This window comes from Ailuropoda melanoleuca, chromosome 15 (assembly GCF_002007445.2).
Source record: "Ailuropoda melanoleuca isolate Jingjing chromosome 15, ASM200744v2, whole genome shotgun sequence".
NCBI classification, from domain to species: Eukaryota; Metazoa; Chordata; class Mammalia; order Carnivora; family Ursidae; genus Ailuropoda; species Ailuropoda melanoleuca.
In genome coordinates, this window is record NC_048232.1 from 19468116 (window position 1) to 19477651 (window position 9536).

General features: G+C 43.7%; 1 non-coding gene across 1 annotated transcript; it reads left to right on the plus strand.

Annotated features, from left to right (window-relative positions):
* The first annotated feature begins 7986 nt into the window (after positions 1-7986).
* Positions 7987-8094, plus strand: LOC117796533. The gene has a single exon (XR_004621086.1). It is a non-coding gene; the product is annotated as a U6 spliceosomal RNA (small nuclear RNA).
* Positions 8095-9536: the final 1442 nt, after the last annotated feature.

Sequence of the window (9536 nt, forward strand, 5' to 3'; positions counted from 1 at the left end):
GGACTGCTTTAGAGCTTCTTCTCTGTGCTCACACTTCCAACACCCTTGCTCTCCCTTCACTCTCAGCTGATAACCTTACCTCATGCTTCATTGAGAACATGAATGTAATCATATAAAAATATTCACAAACTATTTTATACATATTATTTGTCAAGAATATAATTAAGTAAATTACTGTTGTTTGGTATCAAGATGTCAGCATAAAGAGACAGAAGCATAAAATAAAAGAAGTAAATAAATACCCTGAAGCATAAAATAAAAGAAGTAAATAAATACCCTGAACTTATTAAATTTGAATTGGAAATATTAATATGAATTTGATTTTTAAATCTATCTACCTGAGGTGCCTTGGTGGGTCAGATGGTTAAGCATCTGCCTTCGCCTCAGGTCATAATCTCTGGGTCCTAGGATCAAGTCCTATGTCAGGCTCCCTGCTTGGTGGAGAGTCTGCTTCTCTCTCTGATTCTGCCTCTCCCTCTGCCCCTTCCCCCCACTCATGCTCTCTTTCTCAAATGAATAAATAAAATCTTTTTTAAAATATCTATCCATTGAAGGGTCACAAAACATTCCACCCCAAAATATGTCACTTTGACATAAGCATTATTTTGAGATGAGGGCAATTAAGAAAAGCAGACACAAGAATAGCTCTCTACTTTCCCTCTAAAGCAAGACATATGTTTAGAAAGGTGTCCCTTCTCTCCTTTTCTACCAAGAAGGACAAAAGTTAATCCTGAGAGACAACTTTAGACCCTTGTCAGTGATGAAGGCACTGACTTGAATCTGCATAATAAATTGTATTCTTGTTTACTATGCTTTTTCTGGCAACTTAGCCATAACTGGTCTCCCCCACACCTTTCTTTTGTCTTTAGCTGAAGATTGTATTTAAGCTGAAGTTCTAAGCCACCTCTGAGAGTTACTCATTTTTCCCTAGACATCTCCCTTATACAGGAGGTGTACATGTTAATAAACTTCTCTTTGTTCTTTGCTTGTTAATCTGTCTTTTAAAGGTTTTATTTATTTATTTGTATGAAGGAGAAAGAAAGTGCGCAAGAAGGGGGAGCGGGAGGCAGAGGGAGAAGTAGGCTCCCCGCTGAGCAAGGAGACTGATCTGGGACTTGATTCCAAGACCCTGAGGTCATGACCTGAGCCGAAGGCCGGCGTTTAATAGACTAAGCCACCCAGGCATCCCTAAGCTGTCTTTTATTACAGGAGTACTCAGAGGGTAGAGGGAAAATTATTTTTTTCTCCCCCACATTATCTATCTAGAGAGAGAGAGAAAGAGAGATAGTTATATCTCCCAGCTCTAACCACTCAAAAGACCTAGAAGCAATCTTAACCCAGTGGCAATAAGCATGACTTGCACCCAGATTCTGTGTTTAAAATACCATCACTCATTAAATGGAAGCAGGCTCCTTGGAGAAATACCCAATTACAAGTCAGAGGCAGGGAATACATGGATAAGCTGGAATAAGTGTTTCCATATGCTGGGTGCCTGATAAGGTAGAATTCAAGAGTATTTCCTAGGGAAAGAAGCCAATAGCCTGTGTGCAGTTTATTGTATATCAATTGTACCTCAATGTGCTTTTTGTTGGGGGGGTTGTTTGTTTGTTTGTTTTAATTAGAAGAAGAACTGTCTAACTCAATAGTTCTTAGAGTGTAGTCTGAAAATCTTGGGGGACCCAAGATCCTTTCAGGGGATCTGAAAGGTCAAGGTATTTTCATAATACTACTAAGATGTCATTTGCCTTTTTCTACATTTGCACTGCTTGCGTTTGCACTGCTGTACAAACCAACCATGGGTAAAACTGCTGGCCACTTAGCCCCAGTCAAGGCAGTGGCACCAAACTGTACTGGTAGTCATGGTATTCTTTGTTATCATACATTCACAAGAAAAGAAAATGGTAGACAAATGATGGATAAAAATAAAACTGCAATTTTTTTCAGATTTTATTTATTTATTTATTTATTTGAGAGAGAGAGAGCATAAGTTGGGGGAGGGGCAGAGGGAGAAGCAGGCTCCCCACTGAGCAAGGAGCCCATCACAGGGCTTGATCCCAGAACTCCAGGACTATGACCTCAGCTGAAGGCAGACACTTAACTGACTGAGTCGCCCAGGCACCCCAAAAATAAAGCCACTTTTACTTAGAGTCATTAATTGTATTAAATCTCAACCCTAATTATGCATCTTTTTAATATTCTATGTGACAAAATGGAAATAAAACATTTCTGCTGCATACGAAAGTAGCATGGTTGCCCCACGGGAAAGCACTTGTGTGATTGCTTGAGTTCGGAGCTGAACCAGCAGCTTTTTCACGGAACACCATTTTTACTTGAAAGAACTGACAGACGTATTATGATTATTTTGACTTGGGTATTTGGCACATTTTCTCAAACATAAATGAAGTGAGCCTGTCACTTCAAGGAAAACAACTGACAGTGTTGGTTGCCAGTGATAAAATGTGAGCTTTTAAGGGAAAATTAGAATTTTGGAAAACTTGTATCTGCCACTGTGAGTTTAACAGCTTCTGGATTCTTAAAGGTATTCTGATGAGATCAATGGTGAAAATAGCAAATGAGATTCTTTTAATATTGTTTAATGAATTATGTCAACATTCAAAAGATCTGCATAATTCAGTGGACCAGCATTTCCCACATGACCAGTGCACGATGTGACAAAGTAATGTGTGGGTAAAAGATCCATTCAAACTGCAAAATAGATCAATAGATATGATATGATTTCAGATTGTACATTGCAAGTAAATTTTAAGAAATTACCACTTGTCAAGTTTTGGTGTGATATCAAAGAATAATATCTGGGGCACTTGGATGGCTCAGTTGGCAAAATGTCTGCCCTCAGCTCAGGTATGATCCCAGGGCCCTGGGATTGAGTCCCGCATGGGGCTCCCTACTTAGCAGGGAGCCTGTTTAGCAGGGAGCCTGTTTCTCCCTCTCTCTCTGCCACTCCTCCTGCGTGTTCTCCCGCACTCTCTCTGTCAAATAAAGAAATAAAAATTTTTTTTAAAGATTTTATTTATTTATTTGACAGAGCTAGAGACAGCCAGCGAGAGAGGGAACACAAACAGGGGGAGTGGGAGAGGAAGAAGCAGGCCCATAGCAGAGGAGCCTGATGTGGGGCTCGAACCCATAACGCGTGGATCATGCCCTGAGCCGAAGGCAGACGCTTAACCGCTGTGCCACCCAGGCGCCCCAGAAATAAAATATTAAAAAAATAATAATAATATCTATGACTATCTAAAAAGGCTACTAAAATCCTCCTCCATTTTCCAAGTACTTTAACCAAAACTACCTACGGCAACAGATTGAACGCAGAAGCAAATATGAGAATCCAGTGTCTTCTGTTAAGCCGGATAGTAAAGATATTTACAAAAATGAGAAACAACATCACTCTTCACACTAAAGCTTTTTATTTTGGAAAATACAGCTATTTTCATAAAATATGTCTTATTTGTGTTAACATGTATAGGGTTTATTATTGTTATTTTTAAATGAATAAATGAATGTATTTTCTAAAGTTTCTCTATTCTAATTTCTAACATTGTAAATGTAGATAAACAGAAGACCTAAAATAAAAGTTCAATAATTTTTAAGAGGAAAAATGGATCCTGAGACCAAAAAGTTTGAGAACTGCTGGTTTAGCTGAACAGAGAAATCATTTAGAATGCGTCTGCTCTTTGTTGGGGGTGGGGGTGGTCCATGAGTGGCCTTTAGTAGTTATGTAAATACATGATGAATAGGCACCTGCTGCTCTGGGAGAAAGGATAAGAGGACATTTTGTGGCCCGAAAAAGGATGTCTCTCAAAGCTTGGTACACAGAGGTGGTCAATCTAAATTTGCATGGGGACCAAGAAGCATCCTGGGAGGAAAGTCAGGAAGGATCCTGACTCCTTCCCTGTGACATTCCCGGCAAGCACTCTGAAGGCTTGAGAAGGGGTAAGAACAAAGAACATCAAAGGCTCCAAAGGGGAACACACTAGGATGGAGAATTGCACACAGGTGATAGCAACGGGGGCCAGGTCTGGACTAGAGTGATATCACAGAGCAGTTATCTAAGGGGCAGCAGCCCTAAACCAGGGCCCATAGGTCAACTGACTAAATTCTCTAGCTGTTTCTCTGCCTGATGCTTGACAGCAGAACTTATCCCTTGGGACTGAATGAGCCCCTCTTCTTCTTTGGATGACTGGGTGGAGGAGGGGGCAACTTCAAGAGATTCTGCATTTTCTGAAATATGCAGCTTCGACTGATGAATAAAGGGGATAGGAAAGGATTGGCTTGGCAAGCTGGCAAACGAGTTACGGGTGTGCAGATGCTATGCTAGGCAGCCGTGAACAAGACACAGTCCCTGGCCTCAGAGAACTTCCAGCTGCCAGAAAGCAACAAGAAAACTAGCATTTATGTTCTATAGAAAGAAGGTCTACATGAGGAATCAAGAGCAGGGTGCTATGGGAACATAGAGGAGTACTTGACCAAGCCTCAAAGGGGATGGAGGAACACATTCCCAAACTGCATCAATCAGGACCTTTATTGCTACTTGGTAAAACAACCCCCAAGTGTCAGAGATTGAACGCAATAAATATTTTTTGTTCAGCTCAGGCAGATTTCTAGGTGCTCTTCCTCCAAAGGTGTCTCGGGGACCCAGGAAGCTTCCATGTTGCGACCACACAAACTTAGAGCTTTAAGGATGTCCCTGCATCATCCCGTTGGCATAGAGGGCGGGGCGGGGGGGGGGAGACATCAGATACTTAACAACTTGTATCTGGAAAACACACATAACTTTCATTTACAACCCATTAGCCAGGACTAGCCACATGGCCCCGCCTAGATGCAAGAGAGATGGGTCGTGCATGTTCCCTGGGCCCAAGGAAAAAAAAAGAAATGATTTGGTGAACATGTAGCATTGTCTGCCACACAGAAGAGGTGATTTCTAAGTTAAAGGATGAGGGGAGTGAACAGAGAAGGAGAGAGCAGAGAGGAGGAGAGGTCCAGATAGAGGGCACTGCACATTAAAAAACCCCAGCAGTGGGCATGCCTGGGTGGCTCAGTCAGTTAAGCACCCAACTCTCATCTCAGCTCAGGTCTTGACATCAGGGTTGTGAGTCCAAGCCCCAAGTTGGGCTCCGTGCTGGATGTGGAGCCTGCTTAAAAATAATAATAATAGTAAACAAAAAGTAAAAACCCCAGAGATGAAAAATCTTGATGTGAAGTTCCTGAAAGGAAAAATGACTGGGCAGGGGGCACCTGGGTGGCTCAGTTAAGCATCTGGCTTTGGCTCAGGTCATGATCTCAGGGTCCTGGGATCCAATCAGAATCCGGCTCCGTGCTCAGCAGGGAGTCCACTTGTCTCTCTCCCTCTCCCTCTGCCCCTCCCCCTACACGTGCTCTCCCTCTCTCTCTCTCAAATAAATCAGTAAAATCTTTACTTAAGAAAAATGAAAGAGGGGCCAGTGTGGCTCAGTTGGTTAAGCATCTGTCTTTGGCTCCGGTCATGGTCCCAGGGTCCCAGAATCGAGCCCCACATCCGGCTCCCTGCTCAGCGGGGAGCCTGCTTCTCCTTTTCCCTCCGTAGCTCCCCCTGCTTGTGCGCACTCTCTCTCTCATAAATAAACAAATAAATTTTTTTAAAAGGAACTAAAAAAACAAAAAGAAAAGAAAAATGTCTAGGGAAGTCGTAATAAGCCATGAGGTTGAAAAAGTAAGCAACATCTTATCATAAAGAATTTATGCATCATGTAAATTAGAGTGGACTTTTATCCTGACAGCAGTGGGAGAGCACTGGCAAGTTTTAAACAAGAGAGTCACATGATCATATCTGTGCTTCTGAAAGATCATTCTGACTGCGGCACAGAGAACAGACTGGGAGGAGGTAAGACCAAAGGCAGGAAAGTCAGTTTGGAAGTCATTGCTGTTAGTCTGGAAGAGACACTCTGATGCTGGCTTGTTCTAATGGGTACCGAGAAAAGCCGCTGCATTTTAGAAAAACTTGGAGTAGTAACTGAGCATATTGGATGAATATTTGATGATTGTTTAAATAAGGGGTGGGGAGATGAGGAGTGAGAAACAGGGCAAGGATAGTGCCTTTCACTGAGACAGACAATTTAAAAAAAAAAAAAAGAGCTATTTTAAGGGGAAATATGATAGGCTTGTGGAACAGCCAGGGGAAGCCAGAAGGTATTTGAAAAGCTGGGCCTCAAGACAGATCTTCACTGGAGAGGAAAGACGTGATCGTCATCAATACAGAGATGGTGTTTGAAACTCTAACTGTGGATTCTCCAGGGAGAGTGTGAGGAGCCGTTCTAGAAGTAGTGATGTGCTGCTATTAAAGTGTTTCCCAATCAGGGGCGCCTGGGTAGCTCAGTCATTAGGCGTCTGCCTTCGGCTCAGGGCGTGATCCTGGCATTGTGGGATCAAGCCCCACATCGGGCTCCTCCACTGGGAGCCTGCTTCTTCCTCTCCCACTCCCACTGCTTGTGTTCCCTCTCTCGCTGGCTGTCTCTATCTCTATCGAATAAATAAATAAAACCTTAAAAAAAAAAAAGGGTCCATTGGGTTTAGCACCAAGGAGGTCATTAGTATTCTTCATAAGATCAGTTTTAGTGGAGACAGATGACACTGGGCCTAGAGGTTAATGTGACTCAAGTGTTGGAAACCACAGCTGTAGATAATTCTTAGACACCAGGAATAGTAGGCTGGATTCTGTCTTCCAACAGAAAATAGAGTCAGACGGATCACTCAAAACCATGATGGCGACTATCCCTCACCTGCATCGTTCCACCTCCCACGCACACGTAACATGCCTAGATCTCTGTACCTCTATACCTCTCACAACAGACCCCAACAAGGTGCTACCAGTTCCCCATGAGACATGGAAAAATGCATGGGGTGTGTGCCTGACTGGGCTCTCACCAACGTGTTAAGAACAGTTCCCAGAATCCCCTTCCCTGTGCGTTCCAAGTCAGAACCTGCCAGAAGGGTCGCTTAGCGAAATTTGCAAGGCAGACGCGAGGCAACAGCCATTATCCTCAGGAGGTCTCCAGTCAGATGAGGCGAAGGACAGACTCAGAGGTGTCCGGCAGGCCCCAGCTTGTCATCATGCTCCTTCCCTCTGCATGCAGATGATCTTCTCAGCTCTTGGCCCTGAGACCCACAGCAGCCCGGGTACACTTCCAGACAGATTCAATGTGCGGTTGCAGACTCACAGAGGCAACAGCTTCTAAACACCTGTCTGTGAGCTCTCCCTTTGTGGTCCCATTTGAGGGCCTGAGCAGTGGTTGGCCCCTCCGGTATCTCTGCAGCTCCAACGTGTCCAACTGCAGGCAGACTGGGTAATGACTCTTCTCTGGATCCTTCAACTCCCCTCCCAGACTTCCACGTCCCTGGTTTCTTTCACATGTGGGTAATGTCTCGAATTCCTAATGCCTTCTCTCCATAATGCTTTGGATGGCTCTGCTTCCCCGACTGAAGTCTCGTTGGTACCATTACTGGTACTATGAGTGAAGGGCCGCCAGAACAAAACCCACCAGCCATGCATCTGGTATGGGGACGGGCAATAGGTAGAGGCTGGAAACACAGAAGGAAACTGAGCAAAGGCTGGAAAAGCAGTGAAGGGATCATCGGTGCAGATTGGAAAAGTAGTGGAAAAGTGCAAGAATGATTTGTGTTCTACAGCCGTAAAACAATTGGCAAGACTGTCACTTTGGAAACGCGAAAGACAGAAAATGTAGCTAATAAACTTTTGGATCTAGCTGCAGTGATTTCCAAGCCGAATGTTGGAAGTCCCAGTTGATTTATCTTAGCTGCACGTGCTAAAGTGCTTCCAGAGAGAGGGGAGGAAAAGAAGGAACTAGAGTTTGCAAGAGGAATTTAGAAGAAACAGAAAAATCCGGGACTTGCTTATGTTGGAAAACAAAACCGTTTTACATCTCTAGCTGACCCAGGCAGTAATGAATTCTCAGAGTAAGAAACAGCCTCGTGCTCGCTTCGGCAGCACATATACTAAAATTGGAACGATACAGAGAAGATTAGCATGGCCCCTGCGCAAGGATGACATGCAAATTCGTGAAAGCGTTCCATATTTTTATGACTGGATTAAGAAGCTGTGGTCCATATATACAATGGAATATTACTCAGCTATCAGAAAGAACGAATTCTCAACATTTGCTGCAACATGGACGGCACTGGAGGAGATAATGCTAAGTGAAATAAGTCAAGCAGAGAAAGACAATTATCATATGATTTCTCTCATCTATGGAACATAAGAACTAGGATGATCGGTAGGGGAAGAAAGGGATAAAGAAAGGGGGGGTAATCAGAAGGGGGAATGAAACATGAGAGACTATGGACTATGAGAAACAAACTGAGGGCCTCAGAGGGGAGGGGGGTGGGGGAATGGGATAGACTGGTGATGGGTAGTAAGGAGGGCACGTATTGCATGGTGCACTGGATGTTATACACAACTAATGAAGCATCAAACTTTACATCGGAATCCGGGGATGTACTGTATGGTGACTAACATAATATAATAAAAAATCATTAAAAAAAAAAAAGAAAGAAAGAAACAGCCTCAGGGTGAAGATCAAATTGAGGGTTTGGCTATATGACCTTTTGCTAAAACCTCAGGAACATTCACAGTGGTACCTAGTAGACACTCTTCGTTAGACAAAAGGGCTTCCAGGAATCCTAAGGACATGGTCCCAAAGAGGCCTAATTTCAAAATCACTATGGACAAGTCTAAAGGGTGGGCCTGTCTGGAAAAGAATTGTGGAGATGACTTTTATCTCACGGAGTCAACTATGAATCTGACCTATAGAAAGCTATCGCAGTTTTTAGGGGACTTCTCCCAGCTCAGACTGAAAGAGGCTGAGATTGTCCAAATTCCAAGTAGCCCTCTAAGCCCCCAAGCCTCCATGGATAGGGAGGCTGAGGAAAATGCTCAGCTACAAACACAGGCCATTTTTATGGAAACTAGGATGCCTTCAGAAAGTAGAGCCAAGATCCCTGAGAGTGGAATGAAAAGCCTCAAAGAACAGTGAATTAGCAAGAGCTCCTCAAAGCAGGCCCTAATCAAGGAACATTCCCTATCCCCAGAGTAAGGGGATCTGGCAACACGTGCCTAGTTGGGTTTCAGAAGTGCTATGAACCAGGGGCACCTGGCTGGCTCTCAGTAGAACATGTAACTCGTGACCTCAGGGTTATAATTTTGAGCCCCACATTGAGTGTAAAGATTCCTTTAAAAAACAAAAAGAAAGAAATGCAATGAACCAATGATTGCTACGTACCTCCTATACTTTTTGTTATCGCTATACTTCCTCTTTTTGAACAGAAATGTTCATTAGGTGGCTGGGGAGCAGACATTACACCTTCTTAACTCACAGATCTTTGGATTAAGAATAGCCACAGGCAGCACTTCTTCAAAAAAACTAAAAAGATGGGGCACCTGGGTGGCACAGCGGTTAGGCGTCTGCCTTCGGCTCAGGGCGTGATCCCGGCGTTATGGGATCGAGCCCCACATCAGGCTCCTC